The sequence below is a fragment of the Palaemon carinicauda genome, chromosome 8 (assembly GCF_036898095.1).
Source record: "Palaemon carinicauda isolate YSFRI2023 chromosome 8, ASM3689809v2, whole genome shotgun sequence".
In the NCBI taxonomy this organism is placed as follows: domain Eukaryota; kingdom Metazoa; phylum Arthropoda; class Malacostraca; order Decapoda; family Palaemonidae; genus Palaemon; species Palaemon carinicauda.
This window is the reverse complement of record NC_090732.1, coordinates 90906958-90923725: the sequence shown is the minus strand read 5'-3', so window position 1 is coordinate 90923725 and position 16768 is coordinate 90906958. Positions and strand designations below refer to the sequence as shown.

General features: G+C 33.1%; 1 protein-coding gene and 1 long non-coding RNA gene across 2 annotated transcripts in view; both read left to right on the top strand.

The window, feature by feature from the left end:
• LOC137645799 (high mobility group nucleosome-binding domain-containing protein 5-like) overlaps positions 1–9935 on the top strand; it is a 279134-nt gene extending 269199 nt beyond the window's left edge. Inside the window, exon 12 of the mRNA XM_068378745.1 lies at positions 9598–9935. The gene's annotated coding sequence lies outside the window, so the exon portion shown is untranslated. The remainder of the gene's footprint in view (positions 1–9597) is intronic.
• A 1206-nt stretch (positions 9936–11141) lies between these two features.
• LOC137645798 (uncharacterized) lies at positions 11142–15200 on the top strand. The gene is made up of 2 exons (XR_011045352.1): positions 11142–12219; positions 12252–15200. It is a non-coding gene; the product is annotated as an uncharacterized lncRNA (long non-coding RNA).
• Positions 15201–16768: the final 1568 nt, after the last annotated feature.

Here is a 16768-nt window from a genome sequence, read left to right as displayed (position 1 = left end):
GTTGGAAATCATCAGGCTGCTTGCAGTCCTAATCATGAATAGTCGAAAATTTATTTAAGTATTATAAGGATCTCTGATCCATGAATAACCAAAAATGCAAAGAAAGGCCTAACTGTACTGTCGTATGAAAGTTGAAATAAAGGAAATCGGCTAATGTTATCCGCATCAGTGGTTGAAACTAAACACAGCAGTTTTCGTTCTTGTGTTTATAGCCGTATGCGTTACTAACAATACTTTTATCATTTTCTTATTTTTTAACATCTTAAACTAGAAGTTGGACTAAAGGGATGGGAGAAAAGCTACTTTTGATATAATTTGGTCTAAAAAAGATTGAACTCTCATAACACATGAAATACATAATCATTTTTGGGGGGCTACCGTATTGAAAATTTGGGCGTCGCACAAGATGCAATAGCGAGGGAGTAAGCCTATAAATGTTCATTTTTTTGTTTGTGGTTGCTTAGTTGATATAATGGGAACTTTGAATAAGTTTTTAAGGCATTATTAAGACATTACCTCATACAACAGCACTTTTGATTACCTTGCAGATCAAAGTCCCAAGAGTGGTAGTTGATACTGTGTGATTGTATGTGTGTGTATCATCATTGTCAACATCACCCATTACTAGTCCACTGTAGAACAAAGGCCTCAGACATGTCTTTCCATTTGTGTCTTTATGGTTTTTTTATGCCAGTCCACACCTGCAAACTTTCTTTTTTCTTAAATCCATTGCTTTTTCTTCCTTCCTCTGCTTCTTTTGCAATCTCTAAGGACCCATTCTGTTATTCTTAATGTCCATCTATTATCTGTCATTCTCATTATTTGTCCTGCCCATGTATATTTCTTTTTCTTACATACTGTGAGAATATCCTCTACTTTAATTTGCTCTTTTATCCATGTTGCTCTATTTCAGTATGTTAGTGTTATTCCCATTATTATTCTTTCCATAGCTATCTGACTTGTAAGTAGCTTATGCTCTAGCCTTTAGTAAGGCTCCAAGTTTCTGGATGCATAAGTTAAAACTAGTAGGACCATCTGATTAAACACTTCTTTTTAGAGAAAGTGGCATTTTACTTTCATAATCTCATTTTGTTTTCCAAAAGCTGTCTATCCCATCCTTATCCTACATTCAATTTTGGTCTTGTGTCCTGGGGAAACACTTATTGTCTTGTCTACCCCAAGTACATACGTATATTCATTAACAATCTCTAAAGGTTCATCCATAACTCTTTATTTGTCATCTTTCTTCATTTTCATTGAACATTATCTTAATTTTGCTCTTACTAATGTTCAGTCCTACATTTCTACTTTCTCGATTCAAATCTTCATATCATATTTTGCAATTCCTCCATGATTCACTAAACATAACTACAGTATATCATCTGCAAATTTCAAGTTGTTAAAGTATTTCCCATTAATATTAATTTAGATTTTTAAAGATTTCTTTTAGGTATGCTGTGAATAATTTAGGAGAGACGGGGTCTCCCTGTCTAACTCTATTTTTCAATTGGAATTTTCTCACTAGCTTTATATAGTTTAAGGATTACTTTTCATCCTTTTGTATATATACATATATATATATATATATATATATATATATATATATATATATATATATATTATATATATATATATATATATATATATATATATATATATATATATATATATTTATAAATTTATTTATGGCTGAGTTGCCATGTCAATGGAGCTTGGGCCCCGGCTCTATTCCCCGACTTAACAGAAGCTATTATCTTTTGAGTTGATTCCCCTTGGGTCTCTTATCCTGAGATAGAGAGAATTCAGATATTACATATATATATATATATATATATATATATATATATAATAAATATATATATATATATATATATATATATATATATATATATATATATATATATATATATAAATATATATATATATACAGTCATACCTTTCTTCATGAAAGACTCTGCTTACAAAATTTTTAAGCTGCGAAACGAGATACGAATATTTTTATGACTCACTTTGCGAAAAATGTTTCATTTTAAGAAAGATTTGCCAGCTAGGGCGAGGATAAAACAGTCACCCAATAAAAAGGGTTGTAGAAAATGTAGATGTAGTCTATAAAAGGGGTAACTATAATAGTACAGTATATACTGTATATTTTGTATATGTACAATATTGTACTGTATGTATTGTATTATTTTCCATTTATTATTAAATTATGTTGTAATAGCAATTTAATTTACAGGTATTGACAGTTAGTTTAGGTATGTAGAATGGTTCAAATGTATTTGGCTGTACAGTATTTCATTGTGGTTATACTGTAGCTTTATTATAAGATTTATTGTCGTGTTTAGTAGGGTTTGGAACGAATTAGGCAATTTGCATGTGAAATGTGACTCACAGCACGAAAAGATTGCCTTACGAAAGTCACCCCAGAACGAATTAATTTTGAGTTGTGAGGCAATACTATATATATATATATATCCATCCATCCATATACCAAGGCACTTCCCTCAATTTTGGGGGGTAGCCGACACCAAACATGAAACAAAACAAAAAGGGGACCTCTACTCTCTATGTTCCTTCAGCCTAATCAGGGACTCAACCGAGTTCAGCTGGTACTGCTAGGGGGCCACAGCCCAACCTCCCACATTTCCACCACAGATGAAGCTTCATAATGCTGACTCCCCTACTGCTGCTACCTCCGTGGTCATCTAAGGCACCGGAGGAAGCAGCAGGGCCTACTGGAACTGCGTCACAATCGCTCGCCATTCATTTCCATTTCTAGCACGCTCTCTTGCCTCTCTCACATCTATCCTCCTATCACCCAGAGCTTTCTTCACACCATCCATCCACCCAAACCTTGGCCTTCCTCTTGTACTTCTCCCATCAACTCTTGCATTCATCACCTTCTTTAGCAGACAACCATTTTCCATTCTCTCAACATGGCCAAACCACCTCAACATATTCATATCCACTCAAGCTGCTAACTCATTTCTTACATCCGTTCTCTCCCTCACCACTTCGTTCCTAACCCTATCTACTCGAGATACACCAGCCATACTCCTTAGACACTTCATCTCAAACACGTTCAATTTCTGTCTCTCCATCACTTTCATTCCCCACGACTCCGATCCATACATCACAGTTGGTACAATCACTTTCTCATATAGAACTCTCTTTACATTCATGCCCAACCCTCTATTTTTTACTACTCAATTAACTGCCCCCAACACTTTGCAACCTTCATTCACTCTCTGACGTACATCTGCTTCCACTCCACCATTTGCTGTAACAATAGACCCCAAGTACTTAAACTGATCCACCTCCTCAAGTAACTCTCCATTCAACATGACATTCAACCTTGCACCACCTTCCCTTCTCGCACATCTCATAACCTTACTCTTACCCACATTAACTCTCAACTACCTTCTCTCACACACTTTTCCAAATTCTGTCACTAGTCGGTCAAGCTTCTCTTCTGTGTCTGCTACCAGTACAGTATCATCCGCAAACAACAACTGATTTACCTCCCATTCATGATCATTCTCGCCTACCAGTTTTAATCCTCGTCCAAGCACTCGAGCATTCACCTCTCTCACCACTCCATCAACATACAAGTTAAACAACCACGGCGACATCACACACACACACACATATATATATATATATATATATATATATATATATATATATATATATATATATATATATATATATATATATATATATATACATACATAACATACATATATATATACACAGTAGGGTCCTAAATCATGTGAGAATTTGATCGATCAATGGCCCCGCTTAGATGGAAAATTGCATATTTCAAAACACATAACTGGAATAATTCCTTTAGGGTCATGGCAATCAGCAACCTAAGTATTCAAATGTGTTTACTAACCCTTTTCAGTGTTTTTTATGCACTATACTGCATTTCTTATAATATTGAATTGTTCTTATAAATAGATAAAACATTTAAAATATTTTCAAGCTTTAATAACTTGAAAAAGGTTATAATTACAACCATGATGGATGTAAATACTGTACTGTATATTTCCCCCTTATAACACGACCTGAAATAACGGAAAATTTTAATAAGCTCAAATCATATCTATTGTGTAAGACAATTGGTGAATAGTAAAACCATCACTGTATAGATTAGCTTTTGTTGTATCATTGAAAATCCAAAATTTTGGAAATAAAGGCAATTTTATGTCATCTGTTTCCTAACCACGCCAAAAAGCACAATAAAAAAATCGGAAACCATCGTTTTGTTTACGTTCATCTCTGATCATAACGAAGAAACGAAGGCATTTACACATCTGTGTTTAGGTTAGTTTTTGCAACAACAGCTATCTTACCAAGCATTGATTATAAGATTATTTTTTTATTACCAATGTTGTGTTACTTACATCTTAGAACTTCAAAATAAATTAAATGAATGTGATTTATATAAAAATTATCCTAAACACGCCGCATAAAATGGAAACCTTCAGTGTGTTTACTGTACGCTCCATTGTCATGAACAAACTAATGCATTGAATACAAATGATCAAAGTGATAACTAATGATATTAAGAGCTTTTAGTAAATATGTTATTACAAATATTTTACTTACCGTATCCATATAAATTCCTACATAAGTAGCAAAACAGGGAAAAAGTTTTTGTTTGCATTTAATCAACAATAGCAAACTCCCACTGATGACAGTTTGATAATTTACAGTAATTCTAAACTGTTACGAAGGGTATTTGTCCATTCCATATCCAAAATACTTTTCATAACTTCAGTTATAAGTTAACTTGTACCCACCTCAGTTATGGAACCATCTGCAAAAAAAAAAAGAAAAAAAAAAGGAGAAGAAAGTACTAGGCCGGTTTTTAAAGTCATTGAACAATTGCTTACTGCTATAACGTTCGATGTGACAGATGGTACGAGATTGAAGAAAATGAGGATAATTTGAATCATGGTTGATTTTTATCATAACTGAAACTTTGTTGTGAAGAAACAAAGATTTCATTTGTTAGAGGGATAGAGAGAGGTAAGAAATAAGAGAGCCAAAGGCAACCTAGCTAGTGTGTGAGAGAGAGAGAGAGAGAGAGAGAGAGAGAGAGAGAGAGAGAGAGAGAGAGAGAGAGAGAGAGAGCGAGAGAGAGAGAGAGTATTCTTATGATAAATAATAGTAAGGTCTATAAACGAATTGTATGGATACTGTGACAATTGCATATTGGTGCTGATGTAATATTCATAATGAAGAGATTTCAGATAAGTTAAGATTATATAAACAACTCCGTGTTATTTGTACTGTATGTGCACATCAACACAATACAGTAGCGTGAGATTGAGATCAGCTGATATCTACCAAAAGTAAATATTGATTATTGAAATTCTTAAGAAATTGAAAGAAATCAATACAAATATGCTTTAATAAACCACAATCCTGCATAGTAAAATATGGAGTCTTAATGATAAATATGAAATTAAATACTATGCAAAGCTTTAAAAATTAACTACCTGTATGTGCCCGCACACATTGTCTCACACACTCACAGTCTCACACAGAAAGAGTGAGGTGTTCGGATGATAACTAATAGTAATGGCTACGAACAAACTCTATGAAAACTAATATCCTGAAACATATTGGTGCTAATGTAATATTCATCATGAAGATATTTTGAATAAATTAAGAAATTATATAGAATAGGCCACTCGTATGTGTGCAATCTTTCGATACGGTAGTGAGACCTTCCGATCATCTGATCATAACTGAAGGTAAACAAAATAGTAAGTCTTGATGTTTAAAATTCTTATGAGATTTAAAGGGAAATTAAAAAATTCTTTAATAGAGCATATGTTATCCTGTTAAACAAGAAAATGGAGTAACTATATACAGTAAGAAGATATTGATTAAATATGACTTGGATGATTGCCAAATAATGACTCATCATAATAAATATACGGAAACTTCCCTCTCTCGACTTACATCGCCCGTCACTCCCTACATCGGTCATAAGTCGATGACTAATTATATTATATGGTTAATCCGGAAAAAATGGATAATCCTGCATCCTCCCAGTCCCAAAGTTGCCGGATTAGTGATGGCCTACCTGTGTGTGTGTGTGTGTGTGTGTGTATATATATATATATATATATATATATATATATATATATATATATATATATATATATATATATATATATATATATATATATATATATATATATATGTATATATATATATATATATATATATGTATATATATATATATATATATATATATATATATATATATATATATATATATATATATATATATATATATATATATATATATATATATATATATATATATGTCTAAGGAGTATGGCTGGTGTATCTCGAGTAGATAGGGTTAGGAACGAAGTGGTGAGAGTGAGAACGGGTGTAAGAAATGAGTTAGCAGCTAGAGTGGATATGAATATGTTGAGGTGGTTTGGCCATGTTGAGAGAATGGAAAATGGCTGTCTGCTAAAGGAGGTGATGAATGCAAGAGTTGATGGGAGAAGTACAAGAGGAAGGCCAAGGTTTGGGTGGATGGATGGAGTGAAGGAAGCTCTGGGTGATAAGAGGATAGATGTGAGAGAGGCAAGAGAGCGTGCTAGAAATAGGAATGAATGGCGAGCGATTGTGACGCAGTTCCGGTAGGCCCTGCTGCTGCCTCCGATACCTTAGATGACCGCGGAGGTAGCAGCAGTAGGGGATTCAGCATTATGAAGCTTCATCTGTGGTGGATAATGTGGGAGGGTGGGCTGTGTCACCTTAGCAGTACCAGCTGAACTCGGTTGAGTCCCTTATTAGGCTGGAGGAACTTAAAGAGCAGAGGTCCTCTTTTTGTTTTGTTTCATTTGTTGATGTCGGCTACCCCCCAAAATTGGGGGAAGTGCCTTGATATATATATATATATATATATATATATATATATATATATATATATATATATATATATATATATATATATATATATATATATATATATTATATATATACATATATATACATATATATATCATCACCATTACTAGACCACTGCAGAATAAAGGCCTCAGACCCATCATTCCACTTCCATCTGTTTATGGTTCTTGTGTGCCAGTCCCCACCTGCAAACTTCCTTACAGTATTTCGTCGATCTATTGTCATCTCTTTCGTCCTCTGCTTCTTTTTCAATTTCTAGGGACCCACTCTGTCATTCTTTATTTATTATTTTATATACCCAATCACACAGGGATAAACAATCCTGTGGAAGACAGGTGGGTCTTAAGATGTGTAGTTTTGGAAGACACTTATAATTTTCTCCTTGTGTATCTGATTAACATGAGAAAACATATCCAGGATTATGACTGCCGGAACCCTTCCACCTCTCTGAATTGCACCATTTCTCCAGGTAAAATGACCGATGTCTTTAAATTTTGATACAATAGTGTCTCACAGGCTACTTAGTTTGATAGTACTACAGTTAGTATATGATTTGTATTCAATGAGGATTCCAGACCACACACTGTTCTCAGATGCTTAATAGGAAGGGTGGAGTCAACTCTAGATTTTCTCCACCTTCATAACCCTTCAGGTGCCGGTCTCATTGGTATTAGCAGTGATTTGAGACAACCTCATATCCAGAAATAAGGGAACCAGTTGCAGCCCTTTACTGCGTAAGTTCTATAGACTTGAACAAATTTAAAATTAATAGTCCTCCTTCCTCACTTATACTATGAAGATTGAATACCTCAGAGATTAGTTAAGAAGAAAAGAAATAGATTCTTCCAAACAAATAGTCTCTACTTCCAGAGGTATGTCTAAAGATTTTGAATTATTGGTGACAACTAAATGTACACATGTTTGCAACATCTCTGAACATGAAGTTAGAGTTATTTTGTTTGCCAGTTCTATATCCTCTATTATGGAAAGTGGATGCCAAGTTACAGGACCATTTGTATCTAGACCTGTATGCCTTTCCACTGTTCGCCATTATTAACAGATGAACAATGGAAGTTTAATAAAGAAATTTTATATTTCTATTATAACCTGATATTCATGTTCATGCCCACCGTCTTCTCACTGACTAATAATGTTAACTAGATAGAATGTTAGTTTAGACTTTGAGACTGAAAGACAAGGGAGTTGCAGCCAAAAATGTCATAACTGTTGCCATAACTCATTACTGGGCTAAGGTTAGAACCCTAACATTGAATGGAAGAAAGTGGTAAATATTTTGTGTTTTTAGAGGGGTAACATCGACATAAGCCAAGCTTCGAGAAGGAACTGTATGAAGATCTGGTAAGTATAGAAATAATAAATCTTATTATTGAAATTTTGTTTCATCATTTCCACAACATATAACTCATCTTGAAAAGAAAAGTAGATGAAAATCCTTCTCTAGGTTCTCTTACCGATTCAACAGAATAGTAACTGATGTGAACATCAACACATATAGATATCAAGTACAGTATTACAAAATTTATTGTCTTTGGAAAGTATTACTATTTTCTTTTGTTTTGATATTCGTCAGGCTCCCATTTAAAAGTTTGATTTGTCCAAAAACCTATTTAATTTCCCAAACTTTTTTCCCTTGGATAACAGTTTATCTATAAAAAATAACAGGAATATTATTTAAATAGTAAAGCAAATAATTATAGAAATCACATTTGAATATTTTGAGGCTAAAAGTGGAGTCCTTGTAACTAGAAATTTTATGAAGATATGAAAAAATAGTTTCAAAACACTGTAGTCAAACAATTTCTGGTCAAGGTGGCTGCCATTTCCTTAAGAGATCTTGTCTCTGATAAATATTAGGATGTTAATTTGGTGCTGAGGATCTTTTATTGCCCAAAACTGAAATGAATAATAATAATGGGAAGAAAAATTAAGTAAGAGGTCTTATACTGATAGAATTCAGTATTTCCTTTATGAAAAATTGTAAGACTGTAGGGAGCAAGCAAAGTGGAACATGAGGACAATTAATAATTATCTTAGTAATAGAGTTAGTGTTAAAATTGCTTGGTATGAGAATGTGTAAAATTAGACCATGATTTGTGTAAAATTTAAGAAAAACAATTTCTGGAATATTTGTAAGTTGGTACATTATTTTTTCCTATGCAACTTCTGCAACAAATAACTAATGGCACTTCTGAATTCCCTTCTTACAAAGTACTCTTCAGTAGTAATTGTTTACCTCACAGATTTTTTTTTCACTATAGAAGATCACTTTTCATTATCAATATTAGATTTCAGATTTTTCAATAATATAACCTGATTGTTGATATTTGAAGTATCTCATTTGAAATTTAGACTTATTTCCTGCTACTGGGAGCAGTGTTACAATGGTGGGGCTAAAGATTATGGCCCTGGTCACTTTTGTTTACCACAAATTTTGGTTCGTTCAGTGATAGTAACTGCTTACCTAGTGTCCATTGGGTGAGGAAATGTAAGGCAAGCTGCAAGGAATCAAAGTATTGTGCAATGTGCCATGCAAGGATATTTTATAAAAAAGAGAAAAAACTTCAGTATCTTATAGATGCACACAAAACTTTCTTCAAGGAAGGTAATTTTCAAATTTCTCAATTCCAGGTGACCTGCATAAAAGAATGAAGTGTCCTCAACAGGTTATGGAAATATGAAACTTTAGAAGACCCAATGAAGAGACAGTAATAAATAGAATTGCTTTGTAGGTTACACCAAAGGAAAGTCTGGTCTAACAATCATGCCAGTATCTTTTTAAAAGGTGAAACCAATATGTTTGTATTCCTGAAAGATGGTCATTTATTTTTTTGAGTAATGTGAATGGAATTCCAGAAACTTGGAATTTGAACTTCATATTGAGTACAAACCATAGTTTTATGCATACTGATATTGCTGATGGTAGTTTAGAATAAACCGGACATTGAAGAAATAAATATTGAAATTATGTTAGTGTATAGTACCCTGTAGATTTTTGCAAGCACAATGATTGATTGAATATGTCTGAAGTCTTTTTATTAATTGGTCAATTGTTTTCATAACTGTCCTCAAGTAGCTGTGGTTAAATGGGGTTGTAGTTACCAGAAGCTCTCTTTGTTACATTCAATAGATGAATGTATTTGGATCATTTGAGTGACTTATGCAACTGTATGACTAATATTGTTACTAATTGTCTTGTTTGCTATACTTATATATCTAATGCTTTATTAGTTTGTGAAAAGTTTGGGATAACTGCTCACCATGGCCATGCCTTCAATTCTTTTCAGTCAACCCCAGCTTATGTGATGATGGATTTCACAGGTCTTATTAATACCTAACTGTTGTATTTTTCTACCTGCTGTGTCATCAGGAGCCACCTTCTGATCCTAGATGGAGGAGTGGGCTTAGGGTGCTAACCATATGTTATGTTCAGTTGAGGATATTTTGCAACTGCACAATGACCTATCCCTTGCCTGTCGTTCACTAGCAACCTGAAACCTTAAAGTATTTAGTGTACAAATTTTTGTGGTACTCTTTGGCTTTCTCTTTTGTTCAATTATTAATCCTGTTGTTTTAAAACTTTAGAAGAAGTCATTTTTCATATTTCCTGTCTTGAGTTATTGTAATGCAGTACCTTTATTGCTTTTTTTTAAATGCATACAACAATATCCTAAATTTTGTTGTAGTTGTTTACTCTTTTTCACTAGATATTTGGATCGAGGCTCTAAAAACCACATTTTACATATATAGATTATATATATATTATATATATATATATATATATATATATATATATATATATATATATATATATATATATATATATATATATATATATATATATATATATGCGTAAAAATCACAGGAAAACGTGATGCTCAGATGCAGAAGAACCACAGGGAAAATGAAAATACAGAATATACACTTGAGTCCTGACTAGTTTCGTGATACTTCCTCAGAGGACTGAGGAAGTATCACGAAACTAGTCAGGACTCAAGTGTATATTCTGTATTTTCATTTTCCCTGTGGTTCTTCTGCATATATATATATATATATATATATATATATATATATATATATATATATATATATATATATATATATATATATATATATATATATATATATATATATATATATATATATATATATATATATATATATATATATATATATATTGTTTTATTCTCAAACTATCTAAAATTCTTTGGAACTCAAGCAAGTACAGAATGACAAACTAAGCTAAATGACTGTTTTAGTAAACCAGCAAAAAGAAATTGAATATTAGTTATAGTGCAGACAATTAATAGCAAACAGTTAATGCAATGGCTCATGATCAGATGACTTACAACACTGTTTCTGGCAGTGTTTGATGGATAATCCACTAAAAGCAGTTACTTTTGTGATTAATGATTTAAATGACAATGAGAATCCTTGATGGAAAAATTTGGCAGGACACCAAAAGACACTACTGTACACTGGACAGCTATTTATAACAGGAAATTTACATTGGTAGGACAACTCTGCACTCTCCAGTGTTGGACCCTGATGCCCAAATTTATAATTCCAATCCAGTCCACTCCTATTCTAATCAAGGGAACCAAAAATCTAGATTGTAGTTGGTGCTAAAATATGTTTTTAATCATGACCAGTGGATAGTAAAGAGCCCATGCCAAGTGGATGAGATGATGAAACTGGATCAGTCTTTGGTGATAGGTAAATGGGTTGACTGTGTAGAGAGGTTAAAATGTTCCTGACAAATTATTTAGTAACTGATGTTTTAAGAGCAATTCAAGTCCATAATAACAGGTAAAATGTATGATAATTAGATGGCCGAAATGATTCATAGTAATGAGATAGTTGAGCAATTCGAGCAAAAGATGAGTTGTTCATTGGTATTTCATTGGAAGTTTTAATGGTTAATCTAGATTGTCAAACAATAAGAGATGATTCATTGAAGGGTGGGTAAGCACAACAATAGCATGATAGATATTTTCTTTATAGTGGACATTTGTTGGGGAACCTTTTCATTTTATATCTTTTAATGAATTGTTGAGGAAAGATTCAAATGCTTTGAAAGTGTTTGAAAATTGACAGTCAGCTCTCTAGAACTTCTAGCAAGTGACAGCAAAATTTTCAGGTTAGATGTCTGCAATTTACTTTTTAACAGGAAGAGAAATTTTTAGTGAATATTATTACCAAAGTTGCATAATAATCCTTTTAGGGTTCACACCACCAAAACACCATTTAGAGGCGGGTTCACACCACCAAAACACCATTTAGAGGCATATAAAAGAAATATGTTTTTCTTTTTCTGGAAAACCCTCTCATGATATTGTCCAACATCTTCAGAGAATGTTTATCAAATTTAATAAAATATGTAGGTGCTCAGAACAGCATTGATAAATCCTCCTTGTTTACGGGAAATAATTTATATATATGGATGCACTCATTGAAGGAAATCTAGGCAAAGAAACTCAAGCCAAGCCATGTTCTTCCTTGCTTATCCAAATTTAAAAAGTCTTAAAGTTACCTATTGTAGTCTTAATTTCAGCTAGTTTCGATACTCTGCCTCAAAGAGCTGAATCTACAGTCTAAAAGCCCTAGTCTTAAGGAGATGGGATTTGTCATCCTTATGGTTCTTCTGAGAATCTAACTAACTATTTGAGAGTTACAAGAAAACTTTTAGCAGACAACTCACTGGATCTTTGAAAAGTGTGAGATTTAGAGACTAAATTATAATTTTTGTTATGTTATGTAGACCACTGAGCCACTTCTAGTATTGCCAACAACCCCCGTGTCCTTTAACAGCTTCACTCGTATTCCAAAAAGCACAAGTTACTTGGATTTTCCATATTTGCTCAGTGACATATCTCAAGGAATAATTTTCCTACTAGATGAGATGGAGAAGTGAAAGGATTCCAAGTTCTAACTTTCATGTCCTTTCTAGTGTTCTCCCAATGCACACACTCTGGACAGCCATACCATTAGCTAAGTACCCAGTTTATAGGTCTCATTCTTAACTAGCATTGGCAATTTTAAAGATGTGTAAAACTGGTTTGTATAATTTCTATAAGGAGTCTGAGGTTAGCTTCCCTGACCTTTGAGCTGGGCCACATCAATCAATCTTTCTAGTGTTTGTGCTTTTAATAAAAATTAATGTACACGTGATTGGCTAGTCTAAAAAGCTGCGAAGCAGATCTTCTAAATCTTTAAGATAAATTCTTGCCCCAGTTCAAGTATGAAATATTATCCAATTTCTTGTATGTAGTGTCAATGGTTAGTAGACATTTTTTTAGTTCAACATGCTCTAAGTGATTTGAATATATTGGCACTATGTGGAGGATTATTTTTTTCATGTAGAGATCTCATCAAGGGGTGCAGTTACAGGTCATAAATGCCATGTTCAGTACTTGTAAGTATATGCAGTTTAAGAGTAGATTCTTTTTATCAAATCCTTACCACTTGATGTATGAATTACAGTCTTGAAAATTTTCTCAAAATTATTTTGGAAAATGAGAAATTATTTATTGCTATTCTATTTTTATACAGATATTTTCCATATAAGTTTAGCCAGACCCCTAAGTCATAATCTAGACACTAATAGGAGGTAGACCTTTGAGTAGGAAATGATAAAGGAAGTTTGATAGCATGAGGGGAAGAGAACAAAGGCTATGAATGAAAAACACCACAGAAGGAGGCAAGGGAATACTGCAAAGAAATTTTGGTACTGTGGGGCACATAGGCATTATCCCTACCTGCTACTACAGGTCAGTACTGTGTACTATCAGGATAGTAATTAGTACTGTATTATCTAAATTAAAAGCCTATTGTAATCCTTCAACTTCAATTGGAAATTTCATCCCAACTTTTCACTCCACTGCCATCCCTCTTTTGTTCTCTATACTGTAGTTGGTATTAAAGGTTATGTGCAGTTTCTTTTCACCTTGAAGCTGAATGGCTCTGTGCTTTTCACAATTCATTTATGTCCTTTTAATCTATCACTACCTAACTGTCCAACTTCAACTTTTATCTTGATTAATTTTCACTTCACAAACAAGAACAATTTGTAAAGCAAACCTAAGTTGGGAAATAGGACTGTATCTTTAAACCTAATTTAAAAATTGTAATGGTGTACTGTATTTTGTTTGTTGTGCTTTTGAGCTCTTAAGGATTATAAAAAAAATTAATTACGGTAACTACAAATCACATTTAATAACTTCTAACTTTTTGGATGATGCAACTTGGATTAGGCCTTTTGTGGTCCTTGACTAAATGGGGTTTTATTAGCGTTTAGACTTGTTGAATAAGGAAGTATGTTTTATTTAGTAAATACTGAGTCTTTGTAAGGTTTAAAACTACAGAACTCTAAAATTATGTATTGTATAACACTAAATTATGATTTAGTTTAACCAAAGTTCTAAATCACTTTTTTAGCCTCATGATGCCTGTGTGAAGGATTAGTTCTGAGTTGGTGAGTTAAGATTTTAGGAAAAGACATTTAAAGAAATCAGAGAATGTATGAAAAGTAAAAGGTAGAAAGTCATGATTGCTGCTTGGATTGAAGGGATCCAGACAGAACTAGTTGAATTTTTGAGTAAGTTTAAGTAGAAGGCATTTCAATTTGCATTCACTCTTCCATGTCTTCTGTTTCACAGTTTATATTCACATGTCAGATTTTGCTTGTAAGGAAGGTTAGTTACTATTTAGACTGCCAAGGAAAGAAAAAATCCTGCACGAGAAAAGACAGGAAAATTATCCTGTGTTTTATTGATTTATGGTATAAAGGCCTACTGTGTATGTCCTTTTCCATGATATAATGTAAGGAGTATCATTTAGTATGGTATTAATAATATATCTTTTCATCCCTGCTTGAATTTTTAATCAATATATAAGATTTATAAAATTTTAAAGTTCCTGAGGTTTTCAGAAACTTTTTGTTTTTCAGGCATTAAACCTGATCTGTGTAATAGTTTATGTTTGAATGTATGCTAGGTTACATTTTTCTTTTATAGCATATGATTGTATATATTATTTTTTAGCAACGTTGTTTGAGAACTTTCATTCTAGTAGGAAAAGAGCTTATTGTTAAGGACAGAGCAAGTAGGTCAATTTCAAGAAGACAACTTAAATTCTTTATGGTAGAAATTACTTGTGTTACATGAGTTTCAAAATGTTATGCTGGTATATTGTAGTAATAGTGAACAAGTTTAAATAAAAAGAAATTAAACTTTTATGAATTACCTGTATTACATTTAGCTGAAAAATTAATTCTTTGCATGACTTTATCCAGTTTTCTCTGGCCAAATATTTATTATTTTAATTAAACTGGCTGCAATTCATGGGTTATTCATGCTTTGATGAAAATCTTTGACTAAAATAAAAGAAATTGTGGAAAGCCTTTGTTCGCTTGCAAAGAAGCACTTGTAAATATAGATGAAATCTAAACAATGTGCTCTTTCAGTCGTTGCCATCTTTGATTCACAGTCAGTTGTCAGTCACAGTGTTAACAGGCCACATTTATTGTTTCGATGAAACTCACCTTGTACTCATCCATTGTGTCATTATCATCAAAGACAGGGAAAACCTCCCCCCCCCTCTCTCTCTCTCTCTCTCTCTCTCTCTCTCTCTCTCTCTCTCTCTCTCTCTCTCTCTCTCTCTCTCTCTCTCTCTCTCATATATATACATACATATATATATATATATATATATATATATATATATATATATATATATATATATATATATATATATATATACACAGTACTGTTATCCGTCATCATCACTAATCATAAACGATGTTAGTGCATCCTGCCCCCTACAGGTAGGGCCCTCAAGGTAAGCATATATTGTATGAACAAACATAAGTATACACTGAATATACAAACAGTCTCATGGTTTGTATATATTGCCAAACCAGTTTCAGTGTCCATTATATCCATTGTTTGCAAGCATACAATGATATGAAATATACTTATATCATTAAGTCAAAGAACTCTGGCATCTTAACATGCAATTGTCGGGCGAATTAGGACGCATTTACATTCTAATAGACATTTATTTCTAATAAATAGCTAAATAAATTAACATTTAAAACGCATGTGGAATGATAAAGGAATTATACCTGCGATGTATACAGAAATTATTTTTCCCTTTTTTGAAAGGGAAGAAATGATGAGAGCCACTCTCAGACTGAAGAAAAGTTTTAATAAATTTCTCTTCATAATTTCCGTACCTGTTATATTCTATCTGCACTGTGTAATACATACACACGGCACTAGTGCTATCTGTATAATTCCACACCTGAGATATTGAACAGAGTTAAGTTTCACCCTAGTAACACTATCTAAAAGAGGATCACACTAAAAGTGCTGACACCTTCTCCCTTTAATTGACAGTCCCAGTCAATTAACTGTTCATCGCAGAATTAGACGACAGGTTTTAATACACTACCTGCCGCCACCACATAGTGCTTCAGTTCATGGACCTGCTTAGCATAGTGTTTGTAGAACACCCTGGATAATTTCCATCCAGTATATGATTGAAGACGCTCTATATACTGAAAAAAGTTCAGTGATGAAGCAATCCTTCTCAGATCATGACCTGCGGGAGTACTGTCAGGATCTGCTCTACGAATAAAGTAGGGGAGCTTCACCCTCTGTTGTTTCAGGCACAAGTTTGATTGAGAGGTTTCTCCTTTAAAGAGCTGTCCTCCCCTGAAGTCTGAAGTTCTACGAAGATAGACCTTTAGACACTAAGAGAGATCTTCCTTCAGAGGGCAGATTCTCCAGGGACCCCACCT